Genomic DNA, 18396 nt, shown 5'->3' with positions numbered 1-18396 from the left:
GAAATTCTAGGAGAAAGGAAAACTAGTTAATTCAATTGCTTCCTGATGGTAAGAAATGTTAGTAGAACTAGAATTAACTGTTTAAAGTCATAACAACACCATTTAACAAAATATTCATCTTCTAAGGAAATAATGACCTGTGTCTGTGCCCAAGTGATGTACTGATTCAAAGAAACTGTCTCATTTATCTTTATAACCTCCCCAGAAGCTAGCACCGTGCCTGGCCAAAGAGCTGCTCAATAAATGTGAAAAATACAATATTCAGTCAGCCAACAAAATCAAAATATAGAGCTCACATTATCTCCTTTCTCTTCTTATACATCCAACTGTGGATATGTGTGACAGTTAGCTCTTTGGTCCCCAAACAAGCAAACCATTTTCCCCCTATTAATGAACAGGGACCATGGTATTATATTACAAGGCATGGTTGAGACATTTATTACCCAGGAGCCAAATTTAATAGCTTTTGCAATTTCCCTTTAATGTCCAAATTCGAGCTTCTTTGAAAATTAATTAAGTTATGGTTTATTGGGGAACTGCCCCCAGACAGCAAACCCATGACTCCCCATCCAAATTTATATCACACCAACTTGTTGTTTCATGCTTCTCTCAAGTCTTCAACTTATCTAGCCCAATGCTGTCTTGAAAGGTAATCACTTATCTGAACATCAGTTCAAAGTTCTACCCAGGTAAGGCATATAGAACACTGGCTTCCTGATTTATGTTATTTTTAGAAGTTATTTCAAGAGACTGAATCTAAGGTTTCAGTTTTTTAAAAACATTTCTGTGTCAGGGACCTCTTCAACAGTTTGGTGAAACCAACAGATTAATTCATAAAATAAAATATATAGAATTACAAAGGAAATCAGTTATTAGCATTTTTGACATTCCATAGGCCAGTAGAGAATTCTACATGCCCTGAAATTTAAATCTGTGGATTAACTATGTTTTAACTATTCATTATTAACCATTATAGAGTACCATCTCTACATACCTAGATTGACTTGGAATTTAATATAGAAGTAAGTAGTAACTAAGCAACCTAACTTAAAATCTATAAAACAGCTATGATCATATTTCCATCTAAATAAGTAAGTTTAGCCATCTTGTTGTTAGCCTCTCCTGGCAGACTACACTTGTACTGTACCTGGTTTGCCACATATTGAGACTCTCCCTATCAATGTGACTTTGACACTTGAACTTTTCCAAATTCCTCCCAAGTCAAAATAATTTTAATTCGCTGAGAATTTCTTGGGGATTTCTAGGTATAGTTGAAGTAGGATGCTCTGTTACCTATATAAATGGCTTTCTTCCATCACCTGCAATTTTACATAATTTGTCCCTTCTGCATAATATCTGGAATATATCCATGAATAATGAATGGTCTGTCTTCTTGTTCTTCTCCTGACCAAGTACAGCTGGTGAAAATATCCTGCTTGGTCCTTATTCTCTCTGAGGATGAAGACGCAGCCCTCTGTGACCTGACTTAGTTTGGGCCTGGGGGTTACTCCTAGAGATTTCCCATCTCCCTACAATTTACTGAGGTCCGGAAGGCACTACTTGAGCTGGAGATGACAGCTGAAGAGAAAAATGAAGTTGATAGCTAGTAATAATAATTATTATTATTATTAATAACTCACTTATAATAAAAATTGTCATTATCATTATTCATTTCATCTGTTGAGTAATTATAAATATTTTACTTGTATGACATGTCCTAATTCTGAATTTCATTGAAAGACATTAGGTGTAGCTCACATATATCCATTTGTACACACACATGCTATAGGGTTTATTCAACAAATACTATGTGCCTACAACAAATACTATGTGCCTACTCTGTATTAAACACCATATAAACTATTACTAATCTGTTAAGGTTGTCCTAGTGAGCTGGGAACCCTGGAAATGCCCTGAATTTAAAATGTTAAAATTATGTTGATGTGTTCCAACCCAACCAAGCTTCTGACACCTTCCAGCTCTAACTCTACTCAAGTGCAAAATTTTTAACAATGAACAGTAGCTATTTTGAATCAGCTTTCAATATGTTGCAATGACACTTTCACAACTCAATAGCCAAAACCTCACCGTTAGAAAATTGTAAAAGGTATGAAAAATGTCAGCCCAAAGGCAAAATCATTTAGCAATTTAAAAGTGAAAGCAGAAATTTGTTAGAAAAAGTAATCTTTTATCTTGAGTTCTTGTTTTCCTTCTGAAAAGTATGTGTAGTTAATTTGTGTGAAAGGCCCTTTCCATTTTATTTTACAAATAAAAGATGTGCTAATTAAGCTAGAAGTCAAGGACTTTACTAAAAGAAATATGATAAGCTCTTTCCCAATTAGCAATTTACTTGGTGAATATCATGGCTTAAAATGTGAGACACAGAAAATATCCAATATGCATACCTTCCAAGACGATTTTGCAGTATCTTTGAGAACAGAGATAAAGCCAAAGAACCACTCTTCTCCTCAAATATGTACGTTAACAAGACGGACCTTTGTGGAGAGAAGAGTCATTTCTAATCAAACCAGAATCTGTACCTTCCTTTCCAGAAAGACAACTGAACCAAACAGCCATTTGTTGGTTTGGAATTACTTTAAATTATTTTAGAAGACGTCAAAAAATAAATTATATTTTCCTTTTTGCATGTATTTTTCCAATCCTTTCAAGAATAAAATGTTCATTTGGGGCCATGACAATTAAAATAGAAATGTCTTTGGCATAAACTCGTCATTCTAGCCTGCAGGCAAAATATAAAATTGTTGTTAAATTGGAGTGGACCAGAAAATGGATGATAAAACTTGTCCGTGAAACTTCTGCTAATAACAAACATTTGTCCCGTGACATGTACTGTAAGTAATAACACATGACCGGGGATGGATGTGTCATTGTCCCGAACAGCCGGTTTGGGTGCCTTTTACGGCCGTAGACCAAGTTCACCTAGCCCTTCAGTTGTGGCTTCCTATGAAACTGTGAGGGTTAAAAAATGCCCTTTAATCTAGGAAATACTTCAGAAGACAATTCCCTGGTGTCATGGTCTCAGTTGTTCTTCCTTCAAAGTTTTCAAGGCAGCTTGGGTTGTTGTTATTTAACACAAACCAAGCACAAATTTCAGGTTCTATTTAAATGCTTCACCAGCATTTACTATTTCCTAATAGCTATGCCATTTATTCATTTGTCAACATTTCTCTTTCACTCAGCAGTTAGAGAAGATAAGAAGCAGTCCTGGAAGAGGCAGAGAGTTGGTAGCTGAAGGGCCCATGTCAATGGCACAGGCAGTAAATCCTTCCTTTCGTCTGGCTTTATTTTACCATATTTTATTGAATCTAAGACATCACAGATGGTAAGATTCACCATTTTATGTACCAATACAAAAAAGAATATGCATTTTCAATCAATCTATGATATAACACCTTAATGATAGTTCTGCTTGAAGTCTGGGTGGGCCACACAGACTTCTTTGCCCAGAAATTTCCATTATCTATTCCACATCACTTGGCATTTTCTCTTGCTTTCTCTTACACCGCTTGGCCTGTACCAGGAATTCTTTTGCACGTCTCTCAGTAACAAAATGTCTTTAGGTCCCCTAAAGCACTTGGCCGCTCTTTCCAAGAAAAGAAAGAATTGCAGTCACCCCTCCGACAAAGAACGTTTGCTTCACTAGTATCAAGTTCATGGCCAGCTGCTGTCTTTGTGCATACACAGCCACTTTTCAAGTCAAGGCTGAATAATAGGCTTCTTGTTGGAAACTTCTCAAGTGGCATTTACACTCGAGTTATATGTACCTTCCAACATCGCACACAAGCTCAATCGACATAGCAATAACATAAACAATTATGACAAAGTTTGCAGGCAGTGGCCATTTCACCATGACTACTGCCTGGCTGACAGCAATTCTGTGATGTCTCTTGATTTCAGAGATGTTAAAATATGTGAAAAACTGGGCTTCTTAGAACATTTAGCAGAACACTGTCTAATCTGTTCACACACTATAAGGTAGCAAATTCAAAGCCCCACAGAGCCAATTAAATCATTCACAGTAGTCTAGTTTTATATAAAAAGCATGTGCCTTCGATGTCAAATATTTCCTGCCTCACTTTTAATAGAAATGTGGATACAAAGGAATACTGTACACCACGAGGAGAAAAACCAAGTTCCACAATCAGGAATGGTAGCAAACTAAGGAATGTATGCCCCATCTATAGGGGGCAGATGCCACATAGCTCAGATCAAATGTTAACCTGTCGATCATCCTGTAAGGACACTTTGAACACAATATTGTTCAATCTTCTAATTTTTCAAGAGAAGCTGGGCACCTGGGTTTTTATATGAAATCTCTTAAGTTTTGGCAGCTAATTCAAAAATTTCATAACACTATGCATGCCACACAAAGCAAATCTGTGTGCCACATCTGGTCCATAATTCACCAATTTGTGGTGCACACAAGATAAACCTTACATAGGTCAGCCATGTCATAAACACGGCCATTTGTCCTGTGGGTATTAATGAAAAAACGATCAGCATGACTGGAAAAGTGATCCTATCATGTGACTTCTTTGCCCACAAAGCATTCAGGGCACCTTAGGCACCAGTAGAAATACTGAACCAGAAAGTTTTTTTAGCTAGTTCATTTTGAATGTTGTTCTTAAAACTGTCAATGTGTAACTGAACCAAGTCACTAGGCTTAGAACTAGGAATAAGCAGCTTTTCATAAAGTAAAACTTGATCGCTTCTCGGCCTTTTGGCTAAGATCAAGTGTAGAAAGTAAAACTTGATTGGTTTTTTTAGCTACAATATTTCTTTAAAAATGAGAATTACTGTCCTGGATCCCAGGTTTGCTTGGTGCCCTCTGAACTACAGCACCTCACTGAACCAGAGGACTCACTGTCTCCAGCCTCCTGGCTCTCTTGGGGCTGTGTGAGGAGGAAGCCCAGATGCCCGGCCCAGAAGAACTGAAGTAGAAGGCAGGGCTGACTACTTGGGAGTGCCCTTCCCATTGTCTCTGCTTCCTAGACCTAGAAAATATAACTTTTCTCCCCCTTAGAGAAAGGAGATGGGAGAGTAAGAGCAGCGACTCTTACTATGGCTCTCCCCAATGCACTCAAGGCTAAGAGCCTGCCAAGACTCTGAATCTGAATATACCTGCTCTCATAATGGAACTCAAGACATGGGCTCCTTCAGGGAACTTGATTTTCTAGGCTCAATTTTCCCATCTGTAAAATGAATGAAAGCAAATGTTTTCCATCTGGGTTCTGAGAAAATTTAGGGACTCGGCTACTGTGCTTAAAGAAGAGGATCTGGTTTTATACAGTTTGCATTTGGTCTTAAAGGTAAGGCTTCCATTTAACAGGAACATGTAACACCTAAAAAACAAAAACAAAAAACGTAGTGTTGAAAAACACCACCCAGGTGATCTAAGTGATCTGTAATGAGGCCTCTCCGGGTTGAATGCTTTGATTATAAAACTTCCCCAACATGTACGTGCATTTCAATACTGTTCTCGGAAAGTAAAATGCAGAGACATTTCCAGATTAAATAGTAACTCCAGCTTTTACCCAAAATATGAGTCACTATGAAAATTCCAGTAAGGCTAAGTATGCAAAGGTACAAACAGCTTTGATTTTTCCCTTCAAATGAAGCTTTCTTTTTTCTCTGATTTTGTGAGACATGACAGCAAAGAGTGTAAGTCTGGGAAAAGCAACTCACACTAGGAAAAAGGAGACCTTGCATCTATTTGCTGTCGAACACACACACTCCCTGATCAAGTTTGTACATACAAGTGAAAAGAACGGAGGGCATTTTCAATGGATCAAGGCTTCAGACCATTTTCTTCTGGAAGTGCAGGAAATTGAGATGAAAACTAAACTCCTATGCAGACCAGGCATAAATGTAACTACTTCTTAAACACACTCAGTGCCTTCCCACCCTTTTCTGCCTGTATCTGGAATTTCCCCCCAGCCTGGTCGTCCACACCTCTCTAACCCCACATCACACACAGACTGAAAGGTGATTTCGTTTCCAGTCTGCATTCCTCCTCTCCTCCTGAGCCCTGGAGTGCCTATTATCATTTATAAGTACCTTCTACAAATGGCTAGTTTTGTGAACTCCATTTGGACACGCCTAGGTAGAACTTTCACCCATACACTCCTGAAGTTAATACCACTGTTGTTCTTTTGTGTCCCCCATGGTTTCTTGCATATATGTAAGTAGGTAATCAGTATTCCAGTTGAAGGATCAGATATGCTAACTGAATAATTTTTGTGTCTATGAGAAAGAACACTACTACTATATGAGAAATGATAATATGAGTTCAAATGATCTTTGAGAAAAAGGCAGCCTATTTGTTCATATTGTGATGTGAGACTAGGCTATACCATGAACACAATGCTTAAAGAAGTGAGTGACGATGGGAGATGTTGTATGAGGCTCCAAGTTCAATGATATATTTAATGAAAAATATTAAAAAGAGAAGAAAAGATTTCACAATGTTCAGGATTATTGGATTCATAGTAGTATTTTTTTTCAGAACATTAATAATAAGGTTTATATTACTTTTCTAATGAAAAAACAATAATGAAAAAACATAATAAGAAACACGCTTTGAGTGTCTATGCCAAAGGAATATCAGAAGGACTTTATTATTACATGAATTTGAGGTCCACATAATTTCCATTTTTAAAAGAAAACATTTTATAGGAAATGTTCTTTTGTGGTAGTTCACAGACTAAAAATTGATAGCCCCTTCTGTGGGTTTCATCATGGGTTTTTCTTTTAATAAATTCCATTCCAGAGAGAACAGTGTTGTACCAACATGCCTATGTCTTGCTACCAAAGAAAACTTCATAAGCAAACTGAACCAATTTGTTTCCTGGTGTATATTTATCCCCATTAAGAGCTCAGAGAGTGAAAAAACACAGTAATTATTTTAGAGCTCTGTAAACGCTTTCATGTTTTAAGCCATAGGCTGGATTAGGTAGGTCCTGAAAATTCATTGTAGTAAAAGCAACAAAGCCTGCTATTACCTGGGGAAAAGCCCCAAAACATTTTGTCCTCTGGCTAGTGACTAACTTTGACTGGGATGGCAAGACAGTATGTCCATCTTGTTCCCATGGTGTCCCCCAGGGATGGGGGCACATCTGCTCTCAACTGAACTTTAAAACTGTGTCTGTGTGCATGTGTGTGTGTGCGTGTGTGCGTGTGTGCATGCGTGCAAACCACACACACGTGCACATGCATTTGAGCAGGTACACTATTCCCCAAATGGCAAAAGAAGGTGGGATACTTTATCTTTTTATCTTTCCAGACGCCTTGGGTAATTCAAAAGACTTGCCTAAAGGAATGTGTCTAAAATAACATATTCCACCTCCATATTTCTACAGCTGGACATATACAAATCATTCCAAACTCCTTTTCTTACTCCCATTCTGTAATGCATAAGTCACCAAAAAATTCCCAATTGACCAATGTAAAATTCTAATTATTCTCTTTCACAGATCTTTTGGCAGTCCCAAGCAATTAGACATATTTACAATTGTGCAGTGATATTCCTAAAAATGTGTTTTTCTTCTTGATTAAAATAATAGCCTTTCCTAAAACTTTCCCCTTTCCCCTTTTTCCTTTGTAGGAGGCAAATGTGAGAGTCAGAATCACAGCAGCCATACTGCAAGTATGAGGTAACAGCCAAGAGAAATGCAGAAATCTCTGATATAACATTGTTCAGGGGCTGAAATAAAATCAGAAACCACCTATCTTTAGTGTTCTTGTTATTTATTTAAGTCAATGTGATTGAATTTTTCTGTAGGTAATAGCATTCCTGTCTCTTATTACCCATTTATTGCCAAACTCAGTTATCATGTTCTATTCCTTCATTTGTGTTTCTCTTTGTCTGATTCTCTCTCCATTGTGTTCTTAGCCCCATATGTGAAAATATGTTCATTCTGCAGACATACATATTCTATATTCAGTGTTTACTAATGTATATGATCAGAATATATGCTTGATGATATACTTCATAAAAAAAGGATGGGGGTGGAGAATAGGCTGATTTTATGTTTAAATATATTTGGAAAACACTGGATACTCTGTTCTCCTTCTAGAGCTCTGCAATACACATAAAACTACTGTAACCTTTGAAAAAAAAGGACAAATATAAAAGAGACATTGGAATATCGTTGAGATGCTTCCCAATCTTACTGGCCACTGAACTGATTTTTCAAGCACTCCCTTTACCTACTAAGTGTCCACCTCTCAGAATTAGGGTTCTGAGGACCATATGTAGGAAACACTGTACTACTTCTATCCATAATTATTTTACTAATTATTGTTTTATGTTTTCTTCTTTGCAAATGACCCATATGTTCTGACAACTTTTAGAGAAACTTCAGGGAATTTAAATCAATAGATATGTCAACACATACCAAACAAAGGCAGATGGTAATGAAATTCTCGATTACTTCTGGCTAATTACAATTTCCCCATTTTCTTTGCCTAGAAGATGCTGCCCCAGATACTGGCACCAACAGTAGCTTGCATGTGCATTTATTTTTTTTTAATTTTTTTTAATGTTTATTTATTTTTGAAGGAGACAGACAGACAGAGTGTGAGTGGGGGAGGGGCAGAGAGAGAGGGAGACACAGAATCCGATGCAGGCTCCAGGCTCCAAGTTGTCAGCACAGAGCCTGAGGCGGGCCTCGAGCTCACAAACCGCAAGATCATGACCTGAGCCGAAGTCAGCCGCTTAACCGACTGAGCCACCTAGGCGCCCCTGCATGTGCGTTTCTAGATGGAGAAACTTCTTTCAGACTCTGTGCTTGAGACATAATCTCTTGATTAGTCACTGCACTGATCTCTATACAGACAACTGCTGTAATTCTGTCTGTGATAATGAATAATTCTTGCTAATGTGTGATTTATTTGGTTTGTCACTTAAGAGCCTTCTTTACCTTTAATGCCAAACTTGCATCCCCTTTGGGGATAGTTTGTTCTCTCATTAGAAGCACTTGATATACCTCTGAGGAACTGTAGGTTGTAATCACCACCCCCAGCATCCTTTCCCAAATTACTCTGTGCCATGAGCCCAGCTGTAGCTATCAGGGTGTGGGTTTTTTCCCCTCTGCTCTCTTCACATGGTCTCAACTTTGAGCCAGAATAATTTAAGTGCTAAAGTCTTGTCGGGTTTTGCAACCATGAACAGCCTTATGAAGTCTAGGCGTTTTGCCAGAAATCTAAACTTTGTTGAACTATGTTAAAAGGTTAAACATTTCACAGAGTTTGAGTTCCCCCTCCCCCACTGCACTTCCAGACTCTGCCTTGTTCTGAAATGTCTGTTTTATCAAGAAATGGAATAACTAATAATGTGCTGGATAGAACATTTTCAACCATCACACTGTAACCATAGTAGTGCTAAAACCCACAACCAAACAAATGTCAATCACTCTCCTCTCCTTAATCAAAATGAGCTGAGGACACAGTCCCAATTTAGTCTGTTTTAAGATGAAATGCTAGAAGCTTTCCATAAAATGTAACTTTAAAAATGAAGCTGTTACTAATTGCTTGTAATAATTTCTATATTAACAAAAAAGCTTTCCTGAAACGAATGCCAATGAATAAAAATAAATTGCAGCCTCCCCAGCCTGCAGGGAAGTATAAATACTGGCCTCTAGGCCCCTGGTTTTAAAATCCTCCCTGTACTTATTTCCTGGAACACTGGAGGTCTACTGACTTCTGGGCAGGATGTTTCTGAGGTTTTCGTGTCCACAGTCAACATGGATACTGAAGGGAAAAGAAGTAAATTTCTAGAAATCATCCATGACAGCCCCAGCTCCCCACACCCAACCTGAGCGTAAGTGTTCTTGGCATCGCTGCTAAAATGTTCCCCTAGTTCACTTAATCTCTCTATCCCCACTGCCACCACCCTTTCCCAGCTACTACCCTGTAGCCTGGACCTTCACAGTGGTCTCCCAGCTGGCCTCCCTTCTTCCTCTTGCCTCCATTCTCCCCACAGTAGCGAGGCCATCCGGTCTCTAGAGACTTAGAATAAAAACAATCTTCTTATCAGGCTTGGTAGGATCTTCTTAAAACCTCTCCTGGTCTTGAACTACCTCCTCCTTTCCCATCACATTCCTGACGCTCAGGGGCCTTCTTTCTTTTCTGCAGGCACACCAAATTTATACCTGCCTTAGGGCCAGTGTGGGACATGCCCTCCCCCATCTCACTAGGCTGGCTCCTCCTTGTCATTAGTTCTCAGCTTAAAGGGTCTGCCTAGAACAGCCTTCCCCAACCACACAACCTAAAACCTCCCTCCCCAGACTCTCAGTTATTCTCTATCAGACCCCCTTTCTAAACATGCTGCATAGCATGTTCCCAATGTGGTATTTTCTCTACCAATTAATTACCTCTCTTCTGATTCCCTCCACTTGTCATAAGCAAGAATTTACTAGTTTACCGCTGTATCTCCAGAACCTATAATAGCAGTTATGACATAGTAAGAAGAAAATCCATAGGTATTAAGTTAACATATGAGCAGAACAAGAACAGAAAACTGAGTGCTCACCTCAGCTCCCTGTGGCCCTGCCATGGGAACATGTAACAAGACTAGATAGCAGGTACATTCAGGTAAGAGTATATCAGAGGTTGGGCATCCTGATAGATGTTTTTAGGTATGCCATGAGCCTTTATGAACTTAACCAGGGAAAGTATAGTTATTGACATGAACAGAGATAGCTATGTTTGTCTTTACTTGTGGGGCAATGAACTTCTCCAGAGGGCTGTTTGTGTCTTTGACATATTCAGTGTAGTTTCAGCTACTACTTTCCAAGGCAATCTCCTAAGAAGATATTTCCTTAAGTAGAAAATAAAAAAATTTTACTTAATGTATTAAAGTAAATTACTGAGAGTTTTCTGCTAGATAGTTATGACTTTATAAGGAATTTATGAACACTGTTCAGTAAAGTAACATTGTGTCCTCCCTCCTCAACAAACAGCCAACTTAGATGACTCATATACATAGGTTGAAAACTATATCTGCAATCAAAGATCAGAGCCAAAGTTGGTCACTGGAAAAGTGCTTAACAAATCTTTGGCTTCTAAATCAGGTTTCATGTGGAGCCAGGATTAACAAGGGAAAGCATGACCAGAATGGAATGTGAGGTTTGAGCACAGCAGAGAAGATGTCTCCGAGGCTGTGACCTGCTTTTGGTCAGCAGCCCTGGGAGCTAGGCTTGTTTCCGTCTTAGGCAATTTTGCTCTCATGACCAGTCAATGGGATATGAAGAAAACTGGGCAAGGAGCCTGAGTGAGCAAACACACCAAATCACGTTTTGTGGAGATAAAAGGTAAAGATCGTGGTAAGGTCACTTCTGGGAAAATGCAGATAATGTCAAATTTATTGATAAAGGAAAAATCAAGCAAGCTGACTGGCCCCAATTTCATAAATAGTAGAGCTCACAGAATTTCACTCCTGGGTATTTGCTCAAAGGAAATCAAAACAGGATACTGAAGAGGTATCTGCACTACCATGTTCACTGTAGTATTATTTATGATGGCCACAATATGGAAATAACTTAAGTGTCTGTCAATGCACAACTGGATAAAGAAGTGTTATGCCCAGAATTCGTGATCCCCAAATACCGCCAGGGAGCCGAGTCCGATGTAAAAGCAAAAGAGCCTTTATTCGAGCTAGCTCGAGCTCAATCCCCTACCTGCACCGACGCAGTGGTGAGATACCGGGGAGAGAGGGCAAGTTTCAAAAGGACAAAGGTTTTATTGGGGCTTAGGGGCAGTTGGTGAGGTAATGGCTGTGGCCTCAGCCGATTGGCTGGGAAAGGGTCCGAGTCCTGTTAGGCAGGTAAGGGGGGGGGGGGTTACTCAAGGGGAGGAGGCATGGTCAAGGTGAAGGACACAGAACAAGATGGAGACGGCCGGCGTAGGCCCGCCCTTTCAGAAGATGTGGTATATAGACACAATGGAATATTATTCGATCCTGAGAAAGAAGGAAATCTCATCATTTGTGACAACGTAGATGGACCTCAAGGGCACTGTGCTGAATGAAGTAAGTCAAAAACAGAAAGACAAATACTGTATGATGTCACTTATATGCAGAATCTAAAAAAATGAAACTCATAAAAACTGAGAGTCTAGTGGTGATCACCAGGGATGGAGGGGTTGGAAGCACAGGAGAGATGCTATTTAAGGGCACAGACTTGCAACTAGTACACAAACAAACCCTGGGGATCCAATGCAAAGCAGGGGGAATACAGATGGCAATACCGTAGTATAATCGTTGAACTCACTAAGAGATCTTAATTTTTCCCACCACAAAAAGGAAATGATAGGGGAGGGGAGAGAGGTGTTGATTAATGCTATGAGGGCAATCATATTATAATATATAAATGTGTCAAATCCGCATGTTGTACACGTTAAACTTACATAATGCTACATGTCAAATACATTTTAATAAAAACATTTAGAAATGGTAATAACATCCTTACACCAACGTCAATGCCGGACTTTTGTATTGTTTTGTAAGGATTTAATAAAACTCATAAAAACTTAAAAAAAAAAAAAAGAAATGGTAATAACAGACCTTACAGGAGGCACCATTTTCTGAAATTCATGCTTCCACATAGGCAAAGTAGAACCTGAATCTGATAATATTAGTACCCACCAGAGTTTCTCATAAAAACGCCGTATTACCATTGACCATACAATAGAAATGTACAAAAATACAAGGTGATAACGATAAGCATCTAGATTTTTCTAAAATCCCAGGAAAGAAAGTATACGATAAGGACTGCAATTCCTTATGAAGAATAACATGAAAAATTACAGATATGGATCAAAGAGGCTATTATTCTCTTTCATTTGTTGGTTTGACAAGTACTTGTCAAAACATACAAAGTACTTGGACATAAAGATAAAGAAGTTACACATCTTAAAAACCGATCTCAGGAAAGCGTAGGCTATAAGTAGCCGGTGACGGGACAGTGGAGCAGTGGTGTCATGTCAAGGGAGGGACTGTCTGGCAGGACAGAAGAAATGTGAGCATGCTAAGGACCTAAGTCCTTTTCGAAAAGCGAGTAAACACTTCTTTTCCTTCACTTATCACGCTATCACAGTGCAATGAATGCTGTTAAACTAGAACTTACTTTATCCCTTTTCTGAACAGGTGGAGTTTTTTTTTTTTTATTTTTTGTTTTTACTGTTTTTATTTTATTTTTGAGAGACACAGAGAGAGAGAGCAAGCAGGGGAGAGGCACAGAGAGAGGAAGACACAGAATCTGAAGCAGGCTCCAGGCTCTGAGCTGTCAGCACAGAGCCCGACGCAGGGCTCGAACTCACAAACTGAGATCATGACCTGAGCCAAAGTCAGAAGCTCAACCGACTGAGCCACCCAGGAGGCCCTGAACAGGTGTTTTAATGTTTTTTAAATTTTTTTTTTACACTTTGTTTTTGAGAGAGCGAGAGAGACAGAGCACAAGGGCAGAGACAGACAGACAGAAACTGAAGCAGGCTCCAGGCTCTGAGCTGTCCGCACAGAGCCCGATGCAGGCCTCAAACTCACAAACCATGAGATCACGACCCGAGCCAAAGTCAGACGCTTAACCGACTGAGCCACCCAGGGGCCCCAGATGTTTTAATTTCTAAAGACAAGGAGAGGAACTTCCAAATACGGTTTTAAAATAGTATCTGAGCAATGTCCTCTTTCAATTCTCCATCCTCATTATCTCCACAACACCCTCCCCCACCCTCAAATGAGATGGTTTCCCTTAATCACCAGTTATTACTATATTAAATAGGCAGCCCCTAACAACCAATTTGGGTGCGTTTTAGCTGCATTTTGAATTGGCTTCCTGAACGTATGTTAACTTTTTTCAAATTTAATTTTTTTATTTCTTTGCCAGCATTATATAATCCTTTTATCACATGGATCCATTCATTCATTCATTCGTTCATTGTTTCATTTATTGTTTCCTCAGTACATCTACTTGTGCAAGCTACTGAACTAAGCAATAGGAAGAGAAAGACAAGAAAGACACAACTGACCCTGCCCTGAGGCATCGATGTCCTAGTGAGTGCAAGTAAACAGGGAGTCTCAAGAGGGTGCTAAGGGCTATGACAGAGGATAACTACTAGGAACCATGAGGGCACATTATCGGACAAAGTCTTGGGGTGTCAGGGAAGTTTTTCAAGGGAAATAACATCAAAGCTGAAACACAAAGGACGAGAAGAATTTATCCAAGAACAGAGAGAAGAATGTTCTTTTTTTCACATTTATTTAGTTTTGAGAGAGAGAGGGCATGCACAAGCAGGGGAGAGGCAGAGAGAGAGGGAGACACAGAATCTGAAGCAGCTCCAGACTCTGAGCTGTCAGCACAGAGCCCGACGCAGGACTTGAACTCACATGAGATTATGACCTGAGCCGAAGTGTGATGCTTAACAGACTGAGCCACCCAAGCACCCCAGAGAGAAGAATGTTCTAATCAGGACTTAGACGTATGTTCAAAACCCCAGAGATGAGAGATGCATTCCAGAAATTACAAGTGTGTGACTATGTATACTGATGGGAGACTGTGGGGGGTTGGGTGTGGAGATGTGATGGAGGTAGAAGATGGAACTGGTGCTCAGGTTTCCACAGATAAAAGCAAGAGAGAAGTTGTAAAGGACCTCGTAAGCCCTACTAAATATATTGAATTTTATCCTGAGAGAAGTGAGAGGCTTAGGAGGTTTTTAAACAGGGGAACATGAAAATAGATTTGTTTTAGAACACTGGCTATGATTAAAAAGTAAATCATAGGAAAATTATAGTAACCCACATATAAGTTGAAGGTGATCCGAGCAGCAGTGTCACAGACCAAGGGAGGGACTCTTTAGCAGGAAGGAAGAAAACTGAATATGCTAAATATTGATGTTAAATCTATGTAGAAGACTGAAGATACAGAAGAGAGGAGACCATCAGTAAAGCAGTCCTTGAGGACGTAAGGGATGTGATACAGAGCTCATACTGAGGAAACAGGCTTGAGGATAAGACACATCTTCCACTGGAACAGGAGGAAAGAGAAACGGTGGACACATCTACAATGATGCAGATCAGCTTTTAAATCTGCTAGAAGGAACTGAGAAAATTCTTTTCTTGCTTCTGTTTTCTCTAAGACATGTTGGCAAGATTCATTGCCACAAGTTATAGAAGAGGTAGGGTAAAGAGTTTGAGAAGAGTGGGGAATCTGAAATAGCCACATTGGAAAATGGCAAAGAGAGATAACTGAATGCACACAGAAGTGTCTCCAGGTAATGTTAAATGCTGGAGATCAAAACCATACATTTCTGGGGCACCTGGGTAGCTTAGTCAGTTGAGTATTCAACTCTTGATTTGGGCCTAGGTCATGACCTCACAGTTCATGGAATAGAGCCCTGCATCAGGCTCCACACTCTCTGCCTATCTTACTCTCTCTCAAAATAAATAAATAAACTTTAAACTAAAAAAAGAAATAGGGGTGCCTGAGTGGCTCAGTAAGTTGAGCATCTGGCTTCGGTCATGATCTCACGGTCTGTGAGTTCGAGCCCTGCATTGGGCTCTGTGCTGACTAGCTCAGACCCTGGAGGCTGCCTCGGATTCTGTATCTCCCCATTCTCTCTGCCCCTCCCCCACTCACGCTCTGTCTCTCTGTCTCTCTCAAAAATAAATACACATTAAAAAATGTTTTAATTAAAAAAAGAAACCATATATTTCTAGTAGCATGAATATGGACAAAAGTGTGAATACCACAGCAGAGCTCACCAGCCCAGGTATACATGTCTAGTGAGTAGACAGTAGGAATGGCTTAGCTTTATGGTTTTCCTAGGTGGGTATGGAGGAAGAATAAAAGGGCACACAAGTGAGGATACTAACAAAACACGGCCCAAAGGAATAAAGCATGGAGGCAAATCTGGAACGGAATGCAATTAGGATGGGGAAGACCAATGGATATAATCCACAGGGCAAGAAACTAAATGTCTCTGTGAGTAAAAGGTCAAGGGTGGAGGGAGTCAGTGTGTATGAGAGACATTATTTACAAGAGGAAGCTGAAGTGTAAGAGTGGCATTGGTGAATTTAAATATTCAGAGGTGGGAAAGAAGTTCCAGGGGATGACAAGACCCAGTGGTAAACTTGAGAATGAGCAGCTAAAGAGGCATGGAGGAGAGAAGTCACTGGAGTTGAGGCTGCTTGAGAGGCAAGGTGTTGTGCATCACCCACACAGACATGCAAGAGTGGTACAACTCAGGGTGGAAAGAAAAACTAGTCGTGGTTGCTAATGTCTTGAGTAAACAAGGGCATAATTACATTGGCAGGTAAATCAGTAAAGAGGGATTAAGAAGATATAGCCAGATGATCTGAGACCCAAAGGGGGCGCTGGTGTTTTTTAATGTAAATTTTAGTTAGTTAACACACAGTACAATACTGGTTTCAGAAGTAGTATTCAGTGAATCATCATTTACATACAACACCCAGTGCTTATCACAAGTGCCCTCCTTTAATACACATCACCCATCTAGCCCATCCCCCACCCACCGCCCTCCATCAACCCTCAGTTTGATCTCCATAGTTAAGATCTTGTCTCTTCTGTTTGTCTCCCCTCCTTTTCTACCCTCTTCCCATATGTTCATCTGTTTTCTTTCTTAAATTCCACATATAAGTGAAATCATATGGCATTTGTCTTTCTCCAATTGACTTCTTTTGCTTAGCATAATACATTCTAGCTCCATCCATGTCGTTGCAAATGGCAAGATTTCATTCTTTGTGATGGCTGTGTAATATTCCATTGTATGTATGTGTATATGTGTGTATATGTATATTCACATACATACCGCATCTTCTTTATCCATTCATCACTCCATGGACATTTGGGCTCTCTTAATAGTTTGGCAATTGCTGATAATGCTGCTGTAAACACTGGAGTGCATCTTTAGCTGAATTTTTATATCCTTTGGGTAAATACCTAATGGCACAATTACTGGATGGTAATGGGTAGTTCTATTTTTAGTTTTTTGAGGAACCTGCACACTGTTCTCCAGAGTGGTTGCACGAGTTTGCATTCCCACCAACAGTGCAAGATGGTTTCTCTTTCTCCTCATCCTTGCCAATACCTGTTTCTTGTGCTGTTAATTTTAGCCATTCTGAAAGGTGTGAGGTGGTATCTCATCATGATTTTGATTTGTATTTCCCTGATGATGAGTGATGTTGAGCATCTTTTTATGCGTCTGTTAGCCATCTGTATGTCTTCTTTGGAAGTTTCTATTCATGTCTTCTGTCCATTTCTTAAATGGGTTGTTTTTTTGGGTGATGGGTTTGAAAAGTTCTTTATAGGTTTTGGATACTCTTTATCAGATATGTCATTTGCAAATATCTTCTCTCATTCAGTAGGCTGCCTTTTAGTTTTGTTGATTGTTTCCTTTGTTGTGCAGAAGCTTTTTATCTTGATGAAGTCCCAACAGTTCAAGTTTGCTTTTGTTTCCCCTGCCTTTGGCAATGTGTCTGGTAAGAAGTTGCTCCAGCTAAGGTCAAAGAGGTTGCTGCCTGCGTTCTCCTCTAGGATCTTGATGGTTTCCTGTCTCTCATTTAGGTCTTTCCTCCATTTTGAACTTATTTTTGTGTATGGTGTAAGACAGTGGTTCAGTTTCATTCTTCTGCATGTTGCTGTCCAGTTTTCCCAACACCATTTGTTGAAGAGACTATCTTTTTCCATCAGATATTCTTTCCTGCTTTGTCAAAGATTAGTTTAACATAGAGTTGTGGGTCCATTTCTTGGTTTTCCATTCTGTTCCATTGATTTACGTGTCTGTTTTTTTTTGTTTGTTTGTTTTTTCTCGCCAGTACCATACTCTATTGATGACTACAGCTTTTTAGTATAGCTTGAAAATCCAGAATCATGATGCCTCTAGTCTAATTTTTCTTTTTCAGGATTGCTTTGACTATACGGAGTCTTTTGTGGTTCCATACAAATTTTAGGATTGTTTGTTCCAGCTCTGCAAAAAATGCTAGTCGTATTTTGATAGGGATTCATTAAATGTGTAGATTGCTTTGGGTAGTATAGACATTTTCACAATGTTTGCTCTTCCAATCTATGAGCATGGAATGCTTTTCCATTTCTTTGTGTCTTCTGTTGGAGAAGTGGATAAAGTACACCAAAGATGGCTGATTGGACTAAAACAAAGGTTGGTCTCTAGCTTAGAGACCCCTCCTCCAGTTTCTTCTTCCTTTGTTTGCTGTGCACGAGAAAACCCCCACAGATATGCAGACTGTCAGCTACAAATTACCCTCTCCACTTGCATTCTGGGCTCAGACCTTTGGAGAAAGTCTCCTCTAAGCCCGACAGTGTAAAATCAATCTCCAATCCACCAAGATCACCGAGTGCCACTTGG

General features: G+C 39.6%; 1 long non-coding RNA gene and 1 pseudogene across 1 annotated transcript in view; one reads left to right on the top strand and one right to left on the bottom strand.

The window, feature by feature from the left end:
• Window positions 1–18396, bottom strand: part of LOC122216974 — a 116416-nt gene that overhangs the window by 75367 nt on the left and 22653 nt on the right. The gene's annotated exons all lie outside the window — the stretch shown is intronic.
• LOC122218871 lies at window positions 4726–4886 on the top strand (annotated as a pseudogene).

The sequence above is a fragment of the Panthera leo genome, chromosome B1, assembly GCF_018350215.1.
Source record: "Panthera leo isolate Ple1 chromosome B1, P.leo_Ple1_pat1.1, whole genome shotgun sequence".
Lineage (NCBI taxonomy): Eukaryota > Metazoa > Chordata > Mammalia > Carnivora > Felidae > Panthera > Panthera leo.
Note: the sequence above shows the minus strand (reverse complement) of the source record. Positions and strands in the feature narration are given on the sequence as shown.